Here is a 19,354-nt window from a genome sequence, read left to right on the forward strand (position 1 = left end):
GATCACGTTACATCTGAGTCAATGGGCTACTCCAGTGCCAAAAAGACAGAACATGGTCAAGCAAATAATTTTTGTTTCATAATGATTGATGTAACCTTTGCAGATGATTTCTCATCTTTTGTTACAACCTTTCCAGGTTACGCAAATACGGGTCAGCTGAATGTAGGCTAGTTTACCTCCCAGTGTTAAACTCAGTGATTACGAATACTTCACAACTTGTATAGTAAAGTGACATTCGATGCAAACTTATGCGTAAGATATAGAAATATTTACAAAGATATAGAAATATTTACAAAGGCTGGAGAGATTAAATTAATGGTATCCAGGTTACACAAATACAATGTTGAACTTTTATTTTGACAAGTTGTCATCGTTCTGTCTTCCACATTCATGAAAGGTTTGGTATGAATGTTGAGTCATGTCTCATGAAACAGTCATGAATGCTTTATGTGCAGTTTATGACAGCTGCTATGAATGTGTTATGAACTCACCCGTCAAGTAAAGTGTTACCTTAATTTCTTTAGCGGTTGGTTTCACATGTCACTATAAAGAGTTCCAGTAATTCATTGAATGTGATCACTGAACAACTGAGCAGAGATGCCTAATAAATCGTGTGGAAAATAATTATGTGTATTGTATATATGTAGGCCTATCTCTGTAAGGGTAAACTGGTTAGTGGGACTTCTCATGGCATTGCAATCTCTTTCTAGCTTTCTGTTATGATTTTCTGTTATGTTCTGTTTTGACCATTGAACACTGAATAGCTTATCTGTAAGAAGTTGTGATTCTGATCTTTTAAATAAAACAAGAAATGTAATGCCAGAGGAATAGTGGATGGAAAGCTGCTGGGTTAATGTTGGTGGGGAGATTCCTGAAAAAAAAAAACATTGAATCACTTAATCTTTGAGTTCAAACAAACCCTTGTACCAAAAAACCTTGTGTGTCAGACATTCTTGAGATATCACACTCAAGGTGGGTTTGACCTTGACATTTGACTTCATCTTTGAGTCCATACAAATGTTCACACCAAATTTGATGCATGTGCATCAAGCCGTTTTGAAGTTGTGACACAAGCACGAAAGCTGGCCTTTGGAAAATGTAGTTCAGAGAAAGCCTAATTGTATACAATGCAAGACTACCTGCAAAACGGGCCTTTCAGTTGGTGTTGATGACTGCTCATTCTACACCCAGCTAACAATTAGTGATTGAATCCATGTTAAAATCAACATTACTTTGTCAACGTTAAAATAATTGAATCAACGTCGCACTGCAACATTTATTCTACATTACTTTTGCACCCTTCATTAATATTGGAGCAACGTTGAAATTCTAACTACAGATCAATGGGATTTCAATGGTATTTCCACTAAAATGAATATTGAAACAATGTTGAAATTACAACCAAATTAAAGATCAATGTGATTTCAGTGGTATGTCAATTAATATTAAACCTCAGTAAACCACAGTAAAACTTAGTCTAATCTGACAAAATATTGGGAAATTCATATCCTGCTTTATCTACAGCCAGGATAAATTTGGCTAGGCCTAGGTATGTCTTGTTTAGGCTACACAAGCTTGCATAACTAACCATTGACAACTTGTTATCAGTTTATTTATTCACAGTGCATTTATTTAGTCTTCATCTAGAAATGCACATGTACTGTGTTTTCCTGCCATCCATAGCAGCTGCAATCAGTTTGATCCTTCAGTAGCAGAGTGAAGTGGCACCTAACATAAATAGAAGGGGGGGAGGCAGCTGTTAGATAAATATGTTCAACTGAACAACAAACTAGCTAAGCCTACAATCAAGTGATTTTACGCCACAACCTACCACTCAGAGTTCAAAACGAAGGCTAAGTTTCAGCCAGTGATTGTTTGAGAAATAGGGGATTAAAAATGTTAAAAAGCAAATTTTTCCCCCATAGACTTGAATGGCTTTGATGTCATAATGGCCTAAAGCCAGCTGCACTTGTTAAGCTCCCAGAGTAGTTCTCGGGCTAATCAGAACACTGGCACAGGTGTCACCTGTGAATCCAACTGTCTCAGCTTCTAATGCATACAATCTGGTGCTCCCTAACGGCTCCTACACACAGTTGCGTTCCGTCAACGCATGCCAGTGGGTGTTTCCGACGGTAGCTATGCAAATGACTTGAAGTATAACCGTAATGTGATTGATTGGTGCCGTCAGTCAATTGGCTTGATTGGCCGGTGCCGTCTGTCGGTGCAGCAACAGCTGAACTTCTCAACGTGAGCGATGGGAGAAACGCAACGTAACGGACCCACAATTCAGTTCTGTGAATGGGATGCGTTCTGGAGACGCATCCCATTCACTTTACATGGGCTCACGTCATCTGTTGCTGAACTGAATTGTGGGTCCGTTGCGTCGCGTTTCTCCCGTTGCTCATGTTGAGAAGTTCAGCTGTTGCTGCACCGACAGACGGCACCGGCAAATCAAGCCAATCGACACAATACTGAGGAAGGCTCTCTGTTAAACATATAAAAATAATGTGACATACACGTGCCAACCAAGTTATGTGTGCTTTGATTGGATTTGATGCTGAGATGGAGTATCTCATGATAAAACACAACACCCAGGAATTCACCATTGAAAAATTATTATACCATGTGTCAGACCTCACACAGTTCCTGATAGTCACCACTAGGTGGAAAAATTGTTCTCAAACACATTCCTGAGCTTCTCAGTTTACCTGTGCTTCAATGAGTGGATTCACCATGTGACCCATTTGTTGAGTATGTAAGCTGAGCTGAGACTGACCTCAGTGCTTCGACATGATCTACCAGTGCCTGGTCAAGCTCATTTGTGCATCTACCAAACTTCCGTGTGGACTACTCATTGCAAGTAGACTTACTTGTGGACTGAGTTATTTTAATCTTCTCTGTTTTTGGAATTATGCAAAAGCCCTGGACCTTTATGTTTGTGGACTGAACTCCTCGCCTGGCAATTCCCTGTGCTGCCCTATTCTGAATCTGAAATTTGCCTCTTGTGAACTGCCAATCTCTGACAAATATTACCTTTCTGTTACGGAGCTGGGAATAGGCCTATGAGCGCAAATTAGGGTGTAGTGGATGCTAAATGCGAGTAAACGCAGTTTATCCACCTCTGAAATTTCAGAAATAGAGTTTACCCACCTCTTATTAGAGTTTATCCACCTCTCAGTATATTCACTTTTAACATTCAAAACTGCATTATCCAATGCTATCCTATATTCCCAATATTGTACAAGAAACTCCACCATATGTTCTGAATGCCTTTTTCAAAAATCCGATACCGCATGGCGCAGTCCACCTGACCAAGATAGGACATTTTATGGTCAATATTAGATTGGTGAAAACACTAAATATACTAGATCGCCTGTAAGAATGTTTCAATCATTGTATCGTAGGTCTTGGTGTTTTTTTTAGATATTATGAAATAAGTAATCTATACGTTTTTCACTTTCTTAAGTGGGCTATAGTTCTTATTAGCAGTTTTATGCCAAACCATGAAACATTAAGCTGCGTCCAAAAACGACTTTAAAAATCCTCTCATATATAATATTGATCATGCATATGGCAAAGAAAGACATGAGATCGTTGGTCTTGGAATTTTGAAAATGCATCGCACGTAGACCTCAGATTACTTGCAGTACCCCGGCATTACCACAAGGAAATGGTCGTACGTCAAGTTTGAACCTGACGTGGAGATAAGCACTTTTCCACGTCAAAGACGTTTTTTATAAATCTGAGCGTTGGCATGGATTTGAGCGTATATGCACGGTCTAAGATCTTTATAAATGAGGCCCCTGGATGCTCAGATGGACAAAACAGTAGACCTTCTTGTGGTGAAACAAACATTCCTCCCTGAAGATCTCAGTGCACATGCCAGAGTACACTGAGGCTTCACTGACATCAATGCCACACTCGCTCAGGTCTTCCTCATAGAACATGAGATTGCCATTCTGCAGATGCTTCCAAGCCAGCTCTGCTAGTTTCAATATGACACCCCTATGTGATTCCAGGAGCCTCTGTCTATCTGTCTCACTTTCCTCTTGATACTTCTGGTTCTTCCTGGTGGTCTGGATGAGCAGGAAGTGTATGAGTTTTTGGGGACTCTCTTCCCATCATCCTGTTCCAGTATCTGCTGAAGGACAGTGCCTGAAATCCAACTGAAGACTCGCATATGGCACATGATGAGGAGACTTGGTTGGCTTAATGTGTGAGAAGATTCTCTTGGCTTGATTCTGGTCACTGATCCTCTTCCTGAAGTACTCTTCTTTCTGTGGGTCATTGAACCCTTGTACTTCTGTCACCTGACTGATGCACTGAGAAGGGATACTTGTTGCTGCTGGTCAGGAGGTTATCCAGATGAGAGCAGAGTTTCCTGAATGAGGCTTGTCATCAGCACATCCACTGATGTGTCAGTATAGTTGAAATGCGTAGGCGCTAGCCCAATTCAATGGAATAAAGGATTTCTTTTCACTAAATCATTGTGCCTCAGACCTCTGACTGCCTTTTACATTTTTTTCACCAAGAAACCTCACACAGACAGGACAGTCGCAGCTTTTGATTTTTGAAATTTTCAGTATCATTCTGGTCCTCACCTGATTTTTCTAAAACAATTGACCCAAGGCAGCACTCTCCTTCCCTCTTTCTTCATCCACTAATGATGTTTGTTTGACATCAGACAGCTTCTGATTCCCTTGGAAATTCAGTGAAAGTCGACTCTCATCCAGACCATCAAAGATGAACACAATGTGGCAGTCTATGTATTCATTATCCTGTAGCTCCCTAAGCTCAGGGTGGAAGTCAAGTAGGAGCCTGTGAAGACTGTACTGATCATGTTTGACCAAATTCAGCTCAGAACGGAAGAACAAACATGAAATCTACATCCTGGTTAGCTCTGGTTAGCTCTCCTCTGCCCAGTCAAGGATGAACTTCTGCACTGAGACAGTTTTTCCAATACCAGCAATCCCCTTGGTCACGACAGTTCTAATGTGTCTCTCTTGTCGAGGGAAGGGCTTGAATATATCATTACAGTTAATTGTTCTGTCTTCTGTAGATTGTGGTCTGGATGCTGACTCTACCTGCAAAACCTCATGTTCATTATTCACCCCTTCACTCTCTCCCTCTGTATTGTAGAGCTCGGTGTAGATCTTGTTCAGAAGTGTTTGAGTCCCTGACCTTATGATGCCTTCATATATGCTCTCAAACCTCCTCTTCATATTGGCTTTATGGGTAATCAGTGATCTGTTTAGGACATGGTTGTCTGTTTGGAATGAAAACATATATAATTTTATACAACTAGTTACTGTGTAATTTTAAACACAGCTCACACACTCCACATCTGGACTGATTTTGGGTCAGGACAGCCCTCCTGAAGGAGACAACAAGACACAATTCACTGCATCCTCCATGTTAAAGAAAAGCTGATATCAACATCTGCCCACATACAGTCCCATACACATACCGTATTTTCCGGACTATAAGTAGCAACAAGTAGCTATATCCTGGCAGCAACAATTGTGTTTAAATGTAGGTTACTGCTTCAGCCTCTGGCAAGCTCAGAAGGGGGCGGCAAGCAACTGGTAGCTTGGGAGTGACGTGTTGGAGACTCATGGTGTAGGACAATGACTTTTCATATTAAACCAACCAACAATATAAAATATTAAGAAGAGCTCTTTTATGAGTTAAATCGAAACAAAATTATTACTGGCCTTTATTTGTCTGAATCTGAGGCCCGGCTAAATAGAATCCTGGCCATAATTTGAGGATTTAGGTATGCACGTGTGTTTCAGGTAATCTCTTCAGGTAATCTCTGACTGAAAGGGCACAGAACTTGTGCATTTGAGAGTGCTCTCTCGAGGCTGTAGACCAGCCATCACCAAATGGCGGACCGCGGTCCGAGTCCGGACCGTGACGTGATCCTATCCGGACCCAGACCATAATAGCCTAATTTAGATTTTCACGTAAGATTTCAAAGCTGCGCTAAATGTTTTGTTGGTTAGGATAACAGCATTTACTTCATGAGCTTCAAGAACCATCATTTCGCTTGCTGCTACTCAGCCAGTGAAATCTGTGAATTCTGATAAAGTCGAGTCAGTGAGTAAAGTAGCCTACTATGGAGAAGAGACTGATAGCCTGAAACGAGCGAGGAGAGGAGACGGGACGAGAAACAATCAGATGGATATCTAAGTTAACGATAAGTAAGTTATTTTCAAATCATCGATTGCTCAAAGAGGAGACAGCTAGACAGCGAGAATAGAGCTTTATATAACGATACGGGGGCAATACCACGCAAAACTGTCACGTCGGTAACGCCAACTGAATATGGATGTGACAGTTTTGCGCAGAATTGCCCTGGACCTCTTCTACATATTCTGAGACAGGCGATTTTAAGCGCCAATTTGAAGCACCTCTACTAGACAAAGCATATATTTTGAGCAAGCATAGGGTAGGCTAGGCCCATTCAACAGTGAACTGAGACCACAGAATATTTTACAATTTAAGAAGGCAATATGATTGATCCACCACAATCTAGTTAAGCCTACATGCATTAACTGCCCAACAACGTGATATTCCTGGGTTTCCAGGATTTCGGGTCAACATAAAAAAACCTAAAAAAATTAAATTAAACTTGCTGATTAATGGGTTCAAGGAACCAGCTGTGGAATATCCATCCTTGTCTCATCTCAAATTTTATTTTAAGTTCACGTTAAGATCTTAAAAATAGCCAAGGCTACTCAGTTTTTCTCCCCAATTAGGCTACTCTTATCTTGCCTTATTTCTCCTCATTTCGAATGTTGCCTTTTAGGCTACTTATTTTATTTCACGTTAAACATTAGGCCTAGGCCTACAATCTTCTATTTCTTGAATTTCCCCTTGGGGATCAATAAAGTATCTATCTATCTATTTATCTATCTATATATCTACAACTAGGCTCCATCCATCCATCCTAATATTATACATACATACATATACATAGCCTAAACACGCACGTTAAACATTATGATGCTCCGGACCTTTGCTTGAGGAAATTTTCCGTAACTGGACCTCGCTGAAGATTAATTGAATACCCCTGCTGTAGACGGTAATGTTTTATGTAGGGTTCATGTCAGTTAATATGAATTAACAGAGTAAAGAGTTTAAAAACATGTTCAATGTTGGAAATCCCAGTCACTTTCCTGTCACTCTACTGGGAGACACGCCCACTTCCTGAAGCTTCCTCCACCTGAGGATAATTACCAATCAACCCCACTAGTGTGCCTCTCTGTGCTGCATGCGTTTGCTGCGTCTATGACTTTGTAAGTTTATTTAATCATTTTGTATTGACATTAATTTGATAACTGTTAAATGTTTCACTTGGTTAAAGATTTCCTTTGTGGTTATGTGAATGTACAGTATTATTATTATTATAATGATCTGTATCAGTAAAGCTGGCTTTGTTTGATTGTAGATACCAGCAATATGCATACATTGTAAACCAACATTGAGAAAGCAAACAACAAGGAAAGAAGCAAATGGCAATAAAGATCAAAATTGAGAAGTAATTCCTGGACTCATTCCTGTGTTCTAATCGACACACCATTCTGGTAGCACTCATCCTGAACCAGCCAAACACCAGATATTTTACATTCAATTATATATTTTTTTCATATAAAAGTCGCACCTGACTATAAGTCGCAGGACCAGTCAAACTATGAAAAAAGTGTGACTTATAGTCCGGAAAATACGGTACATGAACACATTCAAACATTCCAAAGCACCACAGTGGAAGTACAGATGCAGATGTGCAGATAAATGACTGTGTGATGTTTAGATGCCCTTTTGATAGTAAAACAAAACACACCGCATTGTATCTTTCTTTCTACAACTGTCTCCAAGACACACATTCTCTCTCTCTATCCCTCCCTCTCTCACACATGCCCGTGCACGTGCTTGACTAGTATAATCATTCTATGTTTTTTTTTTTTATGTTTTTAATTATTTTACACACTTTTATACTTTTATACTGTTGCAATTTTATGTGTTTTAATTATTACTTCTTAAACACTTTTAAACTATTGCCCTTTTATGCTTTTATTAGCTATTCCTGTTTGCTTGTGTTTATGTAAAGCACATTAAATGACCTCTGTGTATGAAATGCGCTATATAAATAAAGTTGACTTGACTTGACACTATATTCTGTTGTTAGGTTATTGAGGCTGTGCCTAACAGGATTTCTTTTTTTACCTGAACAAAATGGGTCTAAATTGCTTTTCAGTAGGCTCACAGACACACCTCTGTATCCTAATCCAATTGTAGGATCATAGGCCTATTGCAAATATCAAATCAATACTGACATGAGTAAAAGTAATCAGGATGAATTAGGCTACTATTTCCAGGTTGTAGGCCTAGGTTATACTGTATATAGCACATATCAACACTAGTCACACAGAAAAAGAAGACGAAATGGCATCACATTGTTTTTGTCTTTGCCTACTACACATGCGTTTCCTTCTCTCTATCCAAATGTCTGTCTTCCTCTCTCTCTGTGCATCTCCATCTCTCTCTGTTAGACCGCAACGTTTAACTTTATTTTAGCAAATAATAAACCGTGATGTTGACGCCAAATCCTCAGTGTCGCCACACTTTTGTCATGTAGTCTAAGAGATTGGTAAGTCTTCCCTTGGCCCACAAACTCTAAAGACAGTCAGAACTCACTAGATCGGTTCATCTTGTATCTGGAGCAAGATGCAATGTGGGCAGGTGAGTTTTGAACCTAAATAAAATAGACGTGGCCTACTACCTGAGGGAGGAGTAGAAGTATCAGCATAATCAACCCTAGATCTTCAATTTGATTTGGGCTATCCAATAAAATGTTGTGTAAGGTAGGCTACTAGTTTAAAGGGATATTCCATGCACCATTTGGAGAATTACACTAATTTTTCACCTCTCCTTGAGTTAAACAATTGATTTTTTTTATCTTTCTCCAGTTCATCCAGCCGTGGTGTTCCTTGATTATTACGCTGGAATGAGAGTATAGTTCCAATTGCGAAAGATGAAGCTTAGCAGTATTCACAATGTCAACACCGCCCAACAGGATATACTCAGCAGTATCTGTGGACAGAACAACTAAGAATTTCATTTCTACCCACAGGACTACTGTATTGTGGATAGTCATCTGCTTTATGGTGTGTGGCATCAACACAAATTGAACAATAACATGACAGTAGTTTAATATTGTTTAACTATGTATTAGATTAAAGTTAGTGGATATGTGAAGAATGTAGGGTCTGGGCACTCACCATTGGCAGTGCTCAGTCCGAGGGGCGGGATAATCGGTTGTCTTTCAAATTCCCTCTGCACGCAATAGGATAGCGCTACAACTCATGAGCACCATGTGTTTTGCCACCAGCAGAGCTAGTTGGCTAGTTGATCAAACTTTTGGCAACTTAACAGCTTAACTCTTGTTGCGCTGTTCGCTAGCAGCAGCATTCATATTTGTTTTCAAGTAGCAGGAAATTCACACAGAACCGTTGCGACTCTGCCATCATTATGTTAAGCCTGTCCACCGACTCTATACACGATGTGATTGGCCTGACCGAAGTTTGTTTTTTACAGCGCGCAAGCCAACGGAGAGTTGCTAGACTACCCTGGATGCAAATTGCATTTGCTGCCGCTAGGGTACGTCTAGATTCCTAGGCTACCATTTAGATTGTTTGTCTTTGAGCTATTGTCACTTATTCGGCAATCTACACCAATAGAATAAATAAGTATACTTAGGGAAGAGTTCCTTGAGTTACCGAACATTTCTCAGCGCAGAGGTTTATATTGGGAAGTCTAACATGGGTCATCATATCTAATCTGTTGACTGATTATGGGAGGAGTCTCTTGCTTTCAGATGTTTTTCCAGGTAGTGTACAAGTGAAGGGATAGACGACAAAAGGCTTTTAGAAAGAAGTATTTTGTAGTATTTTGAAAATACAAAAATACAGTATTTTATTTTGATACATTTTTTGGCTGCTGTATTTTGTAGCTTATTTTGATACATTTTTAAGGTGGGTATTTGGTATTTTATTTGGAAATACATTTTCATGTATTTGTGCCCATCCCTGATCAACACAAAATCTAATCTAGGTGGATTACCTATGGTGATGCCCATGTCTTGGTTATGAAAGCAAACATTCCACGTGTCAGTGTTGCATTAATCCCATACATACTGTATTGTTTTGCCATTGTTTTCAATTTATCTCTCTATATAATCATCTCTATTCACCTTATTTACGCGGCGGCCATTGTAAACCAAAACTAGGCTATGGGGTACGAAAACCATTTAATTGTTGTGTTCTATGCATCTGCCAGTAATTGCTGAGAATGTGTGAATGATAGTCAGTGTACCCTGCTATAGCCTCCTCTTGGTTTACACATGGCCGCTGCATGAATGAGGCAAATAAAAAGGCTGAAGATGTCTGCATGCGGCTGTTATTGGCTAATCTGCGTTCAATGGACAAGGCTTAGCAAAAGCTAAGCGATACGTCTTTTGTTTTTTCAAAGACTTACGATGGTCTTGGCTCTTCAGACAGTCCAACTGAAATGTCAAATGAAACTTGGGCTTAGCCCAATAATTAAAAACAGCCCAAACAACATTTTTGTGATTGTGTGTTGTGTTGTGTCTTCATGCTCGAAATCTCAACAACAGAGAAATGAACTGCTCCAACTGGTCTCAGAGATGTGGGAACATATATTGTTTAAGAGCACATGTTAATGTAGTGAGTGTGTGGAGTGTGGGCGCACACTGTTCTTTTTTAGCTCGCCGGGCAATTTTCAAAACCCAATGTGGTCCTTGAGCCAAAAAGTTTGGCCACCCCTGGGTTACGGTATTTCAGTGATGATCTAGTTTACTTGTGCAAGGTCACAGAGCAAAGGGCACCGACAATGGCAACCACTCCTATTGCCTCTATGCCAATCCTTAACAAAAAAAAATGACATATGTCAATGAACCACAATGACATCAACAGATGGTAATCGGTGTGTTTGAATTCCCGTCCATGTAGCATCCCTTTCTACAGTACATTCCACAGTGGGGAGAAGTTCACCTTAGATTAGATTAGATTAGATTAGATTCAACTTTATTGTCATTGCACAACTAAGGACAACTAGTACAACAAAATGCAGTTAAGCATCTAACCAGTAGTGCAATCATTAAAAGTGCTTTTCTTTATAACAGACATAAAGACAGGGAATGACATAAAGACACAGACATAAAGACACAGATCATGCTAGTGCATTATTAAGGTGTATTAGCAAATAAAGTGCATAGTTCTGAAGAATCAGACAGTCTATAGACAGAATGCAGTATGATCATATATATTGTAGTGCATTGTTGAGTTGCATTAATAAAGTGCATAGTGGGCGGAGGTAGACAGACAGTCCAAGTCCATGTGCAAAAGGAGACAGGACTGAGTGGGGTGGGGCAGGGGCTAGTGACGGGTCTTGGTGTTGGGCAGCGTTATGGTGTTGTGAAAAACCTTGTCTAAATAACAATTATATTAGCTGCATACTTGAGGTTTCTCACATACTGGAACTTCAAGAAACATAATCTTATGATTCCCTTGTTCAGTTATGCACTGGATTTAGGAACCTCGGGCACAGATATTGTAAAATAAAAAAAAACACACAGTATTATTTTGGCCTATTGATTATAATGTGGTTAACTGAAAGCTTTGGATAAAAATCAGCTAAATGACTAAATGTAAAAATGATTGAATAATTCTTAATTCTGACTACACAAATTCTTCACACTACATGAACTTACATCCAGTACTATTTGGTATTGCAGGGGCCAAATTGTATACATTTGTTATAAATAATATTTAAATGATACTTAATGTTTGTGATTGTGTGAAGAATGACAAAGATTTATGGTCTAATATATAACTTTATTAGTTGTTAGTTCCTGCTTTCAATCCCTTTTTCACCTAACAAAACCCATATTTGTCAGATATTTTTAAAAATTGCTGCCATGGCCCCCATGGGCCAAACCGAGGTACTTATGATTCTAAATATGATCAGATCCCCTTTGTGAGTTTATCTTCCTTTTATCATAAAATGATCAATTGTTATGAAAATGTGCGCTTAACCGCTCCACTGAGGGGTGAACTTGCAGAGAAACAAACAATCTGTTTGAGGTAAGCTTGTTGGTAGAATAGGCCTATTTTAAGATGGAAAAGCAAACAAAGAATATGATGATTTGATGTCTGTACATATTGTAATAAAACACTGAATTCAATGTAACCATTGTTTTGGCGTTGCCCTTTAAGTGGTACATAAATAATTAACTCACCTATGCATTAACACAAAAGTAACACGACTTTTGTCAAGAAATTTGAAAATATAAGAGGAAGTATAGATATTTCTGTAAAAATGTAGGGGAGTAAAGTAAAAAGTTGTTAGAAAAAAAAAAATACTCAGTAAAGTACAGATACTTGAAAATGCTACTTAAGTACACTTACTTCCCATCTCTGGTTTTGGGCTTAACAAAAAAGTATCTGTGTCTGTCTGAGCTGCCGTATGTTCACGTTAAATGCAGTCGCGCACACAGTGTCTCGGTTTTAGTTACGAGAAATCTGGTCAAACACAAGCAAGCAATGCCAATACATATAGGGTACTGATAGCACATTTGAACAGAATTGAAATAGAACGAGCTAGATAGATTGATAGATAGACAGATAGATACTTTATTGATCCCCAAGGGGAAATTCAAAGGTCTCAGTAGCATACAGACATCACACACAACATGCACTTACAGCAGAAACAGTAAATATAAGTACAAGTATAAACATATAACCAAACTCCACTGTACAATAGAGACAGTAGAAGTTAAGAAAAACTAACAAAGCTAAATACTAAATATACTATATAAATTAAATTAAAAAAAAAAATCCACAGTGTGCTTGAGGGTGATCAAACATGAGACGCTTGCAGTGACAGGGCCGGTACTGGCCTGTAGTTCTGTGTGCATGGTGAGGTGCTCAAGAGAGTGAGTGTGAGTGTCATGGTGAAGGTGCAAAAAGTAGTCCAACCATAGTCCTGTAGTTCTGTGTGCATGGTAAGGTGCTCAAGACAGTGAGTGTCATGGTGAAGGTGCAAAAAGTAGTCCAACAGTATAGTCCAACAGTGCAACAGTGCAATAATAAGGTCTAGAGACCAGCATAAATAATATGGACAAATAGGAGAGTAAAGTAAGATAAAATTAAAAAAAAATATGTCAGTGCAAGAACAGGTTGAGTAATAGGGTTACAGCCATTCAGTATTGTAGCAGAAGCCATTGGTCATGTGTGCTAATATAGCATGAAAAACAGTATAGCAGTAAAACAGTAGTAAAAACATTAGGCTGTGGACATTAGTAAAACAGAATTAAAACAGTAGTAAAGCAGTGGTGGGCAGTCAGTACTCAAACATGGAGAGGGTGGAGAGGCAGACAGACTATCTCTCCTCTTCCCTTTAGTGAAGCATTGAACAGTTTAATGGCCCTGGGGACAAATGACTTCCTCAGCCTTTCAGTTGTGCATGGCAGTGAGCGAAGTCTCCAGCTGATCAAGCTCTTTTGCTTTTTAATAGTGCTGTAGAGTGGATGACGTTCATTGTCCAAGATGTTGATCAGTTTGTTCAGGGTCCTTTTGTCAGATATTGAAGTGATGCACTCCAGTTCAGCTCCCAGAGCCAGCTTTCCTTACCAGCCTGTCAAGTCGCCCAGCATCCTTCTTCTTTGTGCTTCCTCCCCAGAATACCACTGCATAGAAGAGGACGCTAGAAACAACAGACTGGTAGAACATCCTAAGGTGCTTGCTACACACATTGAAGGACTGCAGCCTCCTCAGGAAGTACAGCCTGCTCTGCCCTTTCTTGTAGTGTGCGTCAGTGTTGGCTGACCAGTCCAGTTTATTGTCCAGGTGGAGACCCAGATACTTGTAGGTGCTTACCACCTCCACATTGACCCTATCAATGGAGACTGATAGCAGAGCGGGCTTAGACCTGCGAAAATCCACCACCATCTTCTTGGTCTTTGAAGTGTTAAGTTGAAGGTGATTGAGTTTGCACCATTGCACAAAGTCCTCCACCAGGCTCCTGTACTCCTCCTCCTGCCCGTTCCTGATACACCCCACAATTGCAGTATCGTCAGAAAACTTCTGCATGTGGCATGACTCGGTGTTGTAGCAGAAGTCAGATGTGTACAGGGTAAACAGGACTGGAGAGAGCACAGTTCCCTGTGGCGCTCCGGTGCTGCTGATCACAGTATCAGAGAGACAGTTCTTCAGTCTGACGAACTGTGGTCGCTCGGTCAGGTAATCTGTAATCCAGGTTACCAGGTGAGCATCCACACCCATCTGCAAGAGCTTGTCTCCCAGTCTGAGGGGTTGGATGGTGTTAAAAGCACTTGAGAAATCAAAGAACATGATTCTCACAGCACTTTTCCCCTTGTCTAGGTGAGAATGTGTCCTGTGTAGAAGATAAGTGAAGATTGTCCACGCCCACTTTCTTCTGGTATGCAAACTGTAACGGGTCTAGTGCATGGCGTACCTGGGGTCAGGCATACCTAAGACCAGTCGCTCCATTGTCTTCATCACATGTGATGTTAGAGCGACAGGCCTGTAGTCATTAAGCCCAGCTAATTAGAGGGAAAGAGGTAGAGAGATAAAGGGAGTAACACCAGGAGTTTGTTTACAGGGCAGTGGTAGTGTAGTGGTTTAGGAGCTGGCCTAGTATGCAGTAGCCAGAAAAAAGTTGTGGGTTCAAGGCACGTTACCCTGAGTTGCTCTGGAGAGACTAGTGGCATATAAGTCACTTTGGATAAAAGTGCATCCAAATGAATGAATATCTTCATCAACATCTTCTTTAGCCTAGCTCGCTGAAATAATGATCCAGTTTGAACATTAACAATCAACTTTTGAGTTAACAGACTAATGCACATTCTAAATAAGCATAGACATTCCTAGATGTTATCAACTTAAATAAGAAATATTATATCACTAGTATGAAATAATATTACTACAATGACAAGCAAAATGAAACAGTGTGTGGCTAACGTTAACAGTAGACATAGAGAGCCAAAGTCCCACCCCTTCCGTGGGACCTATGTATCTTCAGAAAAAATATGAACGGTAGTCAATGGCGAAAGAAAAATTATTTTCCCATATGATGTTTGTCAATTTTTAAAGACAATTTTTCATGTAAAGATATTTGCAGTTTGTTTCGTAAATGAATTACAACATTGTGAAAGATGGTAATTCCAACGTTAGCCCATTCACAGCCACACCGAATTGTACAAGCATACCAGCAACAGGTCTTACTTGGGCTTCCCTTGCCGATGAAAATACCATGAGTCAGAGGATTAAACACATCAGGTAAGGTGTATTCGTCCATAGGCTGTACATAAACTACTGTTAAGTGACATACTGTAGCTGGCAGCAAGATCTAACTGTTAACTAGCATAACAGAGTTGTATTGTTTAACTACGTTGGTGACGTACATCGTTCAAGACGAGAGATGTAGTCCACTGAGCGGATTCACACAAAACCCAACATAACTTTTGCAGTCTATCAAGTAACAGTACTTTCTTGAAAATCATGTATCTTTTAAATTCACACACGTCATATGTTAATTTCACGGCACAATTCGAACGGGACCAAAAAAATAATAGTTATCTCTCCACTGACTCCCATTCATATTTTTTCGAAAGATAGGTCCCATGGACCGGAAGTAGAAGGGTGTGACTTCGGCTCTCTATTAGCAGAGAATGTCTACCAAAGATTCTAGAGCGGAGCTCTGTTCTAGAATCTTAGATGTCTACTAAGGGGAGAAGTTCCACTCTCGACAAATTTCCAGTTTCTGAACTGGTTCCAGTTCTTTCTCTGGTTTCATGTGGGGGCGCTTGCGGGCAAGTGCAGAATGAATGGAGGTCTATGGAGCTGTACCCCTTAAAATCCACTTTCCTCGGGATATATTTTGTTGTCTAGAAATTTGAATATTGCATTCGAAAGGGGAGGCAAAGAAAATACACACTGCTTATTACATTTTTTAAAGTCACTCATTTGTTCTAAAAAGCCTTTCAAACATGTCAATGACGTCATCCATTAGCAGAATGCTAGCGTGTTATGGGCAAAAACGACCCAACCTGTAAGAAATTCAAAGGACAAGTACTCGTTCATTCAACTTTCAACCTATAATACATATTGAACTTGCAGAAACTACAATAAAATCTTCCATTTTTCAATGACAATAAGGTGAAAGAGACCAATTTAGCCCTCTAACTCCATAGACCTGTGTATCTCCATTCTGCAAGGATATAAGGCACATTCCATCCAACTTTCTATCTATTCATCCTTTTCAAACCATTCACTCATCCACCCATTAAAGGGACACCAGACAACGTTTTCGTGTTAATTAATCATCTTCCTAAGTCGGTATATGGTTAAATGACTCATTACGGGGCGAATGAAGGCTCTCTTGCCCGCCCCTACTGCCTGTAGGAAGAATATCCCACTTGCAAGTTCGGTGTATCCTACCCGCCGACCGAAGCAGGATCAGTTTACAGCACAGAGGCAGGCTAACGAAACGCTAGAGATTGTTGCAAACGTGTGTATAATGGCAGAGCCGGCGAAGAAGCAGCGAAAACCCTTGACGGAAGACGCAAAGAAAAGAAAAAAAGCTTCAGACCGAGCGAGGGGGAGTTTCGTAGAGAAAAAACATCAGGCTTGCCTAGTGTCCCTTTAAACTATTCCATCAACATCCATTCAACTTTCTGTCTATCAACATCCATTACACTATCTACATTTAACTTTTAATCTATAGGGGAGCGCGGGGCACAAAGTAACACGGGGTTAAATGTAACACAGACTTTTTCCCTAGTTGATCGAGGCATGCTTTTGGTCAGTTAATCACATTACTATGAGACGGTGTTCCACAAATTTTCAGTCAATATGGGCGTGTTTCCACGTAGATCTGCAGCAAAACGCCTTTTGAAGACATCAACGTAAATGTCTAGGTGGTACTTGTCTTTCCATTACTGAGTTGTGGGTGCAGCTTACTGACTCCAATCTTGTATCATCTTAATAACCGTCTTGTAGGCTAAAAATGAACACCGTTTTTAAACATGTAGCCAACTCATAGCAGGAGCTAGCTTATAACAAACGTGCCAGCGGGGTTATTTGTAACGTGCTGTTACAACTAAGCCACTCATACTGTACAATCAGGGTTCTAAATTAACACCCGCCAACCCGCCAAATGCGGGTTAAAATTAATTTTGGCGGGTGTTAATAAAAACTTACTAGCCAGTTTGGCTGGTGATGCATGAGGCATTAGCCCTCATGCATGATACATAAGGTCTCTGTTTTCGGTCATATATCCCCCGGCAGTACTTGCTACATTTCCCATGACCACTGTGCCGTAATGCTACTGTACGTCGGCTGCACGCAGTTTGCAGTGAAACCAGCGCGAGAGACCATGGAAACCAACGGAGCGTCTACCAGAAAACACAAGGAATTAGAAGAACGAACGGAGCCAGATCAGGGAGCATAGACTGAAAGAGGAGGGAGTTAGCCAGTAAAGTAAAGTAAAAAGTACCTAACACATGTGCATAACACAAATACATAATGCATTACGAAATATTAACGCAATTAACGCATTGTGTTTACCTATTTCCTTTGGGGCTGATGTCATGTAACGGCCGCAAAACCTGAAGCAGCTAGATCGTTTATTTTATTGTCCATTGAGTTAGCTGAAGATGGAACGTGAGGAGCTTGTAGCCTACTGTAGGCGAAAATTTTCAGTTTTAAAAAGTCCTGATCAGTTATCACCACCACCACACGCATCACGCACTGTGCTTAGGGCACCAAGAGACAGAGGAGGGACCAACATTTAGCCAATAAATAGTAGCTGTACTGCAAACTGTTTTTCACTCTTGTTAGAGAAAGTATACAATGTCAACATGCACCTACAGCATGTTACATAAAGATGATACTTTTCAGGTCCTCTCTATAAAGATCCAACTTGAACATAGGCCCTATGCTACTCCATTTAATTGAGAACGCGTCTGAGTGCGCAGGAGAGGGAGAGAAAACGAGTGGCAGGTTCTAGCTGGCTTGCCATTGTTGATGATAATTGATATCTCCTTTTTATTAAGTTAAGATTAAACTAAATGCGGCAGTGGTTGGGACAGACTTATGGGGGCGAGAAAAGGAATGAAGCAGGGGATGAGGATATCGATAGAGAAATAGATAGATGAGATCCCAAACATGAAATGAAGTGTTTGCACTTTCTGTGTATATTTTGTGGTATGTATTCATGGCAACAATGTTAATAAAATGACCAAATGCATTCAGTGACAATCATCTCATAAACTCATAATTCTCTTATTTTCACCGAAAAAAAATGGCTAATAGAAATTCTGATTGGCTAGTAACTTTAGAACGTTACCAGCCACATTGGCTGGTGATCAAAAAAGTTAATTTAGAACCCTGTGTACAATGATGTTGCAATACAAAAATATGCGCGTATTAGTGTTAGTTTAGTTACTTTTTGTGATGTTTTGCATTTTGCCTCATTTGTTTTCAGGTTTGATGGCTTTTCTTGGCAGGATTGACCTTGGTTAGACTCTTTGCTTCCATTGGCGCATATTTCTCATGTTATTTCTCCGTATAGAAAATAAAGTCAATTTTCGACACACGTCTGTTGTTAGTTCAAAAAAAAAAAAAGTGCTCCCCAGGCTTTAAGCATACAATCTGGCTCCCTTAAGACTACAGATCCTGTTGAACTATTTCCTCTGCCCAAAATAAATGTCCTCACTACAATAATTCACTATTAAATAATTTAACTACTTAATCTACTCAACTATTTAACTGTTCAGCCATTTCAACTGTCAGTTGTTATCAACTATGACTCCTGCCAACTGTTTCCAAATAAAAGTTTGTTCTGCATTTTATGTTAATATACAGTATGTTTATATTTTCATGCACTGGTAATTTCCTCGAAATTACATTTTCTAGTTTAAAATAAATGTTCTCAGTGATATATATATATATATATATATTGCCGTTGCTCTTAGTTCTTTGGGATTTAAGTTTTCTGTTTAAGGTGACAAAACAGGTAGTAGATTTCTCCCTCTACTAAATTGGAGCGAGCATGGAGCGATTTCACTGGAGCAGGGGGATTTTTAAGTGGAGGGGGGAGAGAAATTGAGCGGAGCGACCTGACACGAATTTGAGCGGAGGAGCAACCGAGTGAACAGCCACCTGAGCGAGGAGAACACTAGCTCTGATTTCAACCACGATTGCATTGTTATCTCCTCAGTCTCTTCAAGGTTGGGCTATATGGGGAG

Source organism: Alosa pseudoharengus, unplaced genomic scaffold, assembly GCF_046254945.1.
Source record: "Alosa pseudoharengus isolate Yale_2024_CS ecotype anadromous, Long Island Sound unplaced genomic scaffold, YU_APseudo_1.1 YU_APseudo_1.1_scf_1, whole genome shotgun sequence".
In the NCBI taxonomy this organism is placed as follows: Eukaryota; Metazoa; Chordata; class Actinopteri; order Clupeiformes; family Clupeidae; genus Alosa; species Alosa pseudoharengus.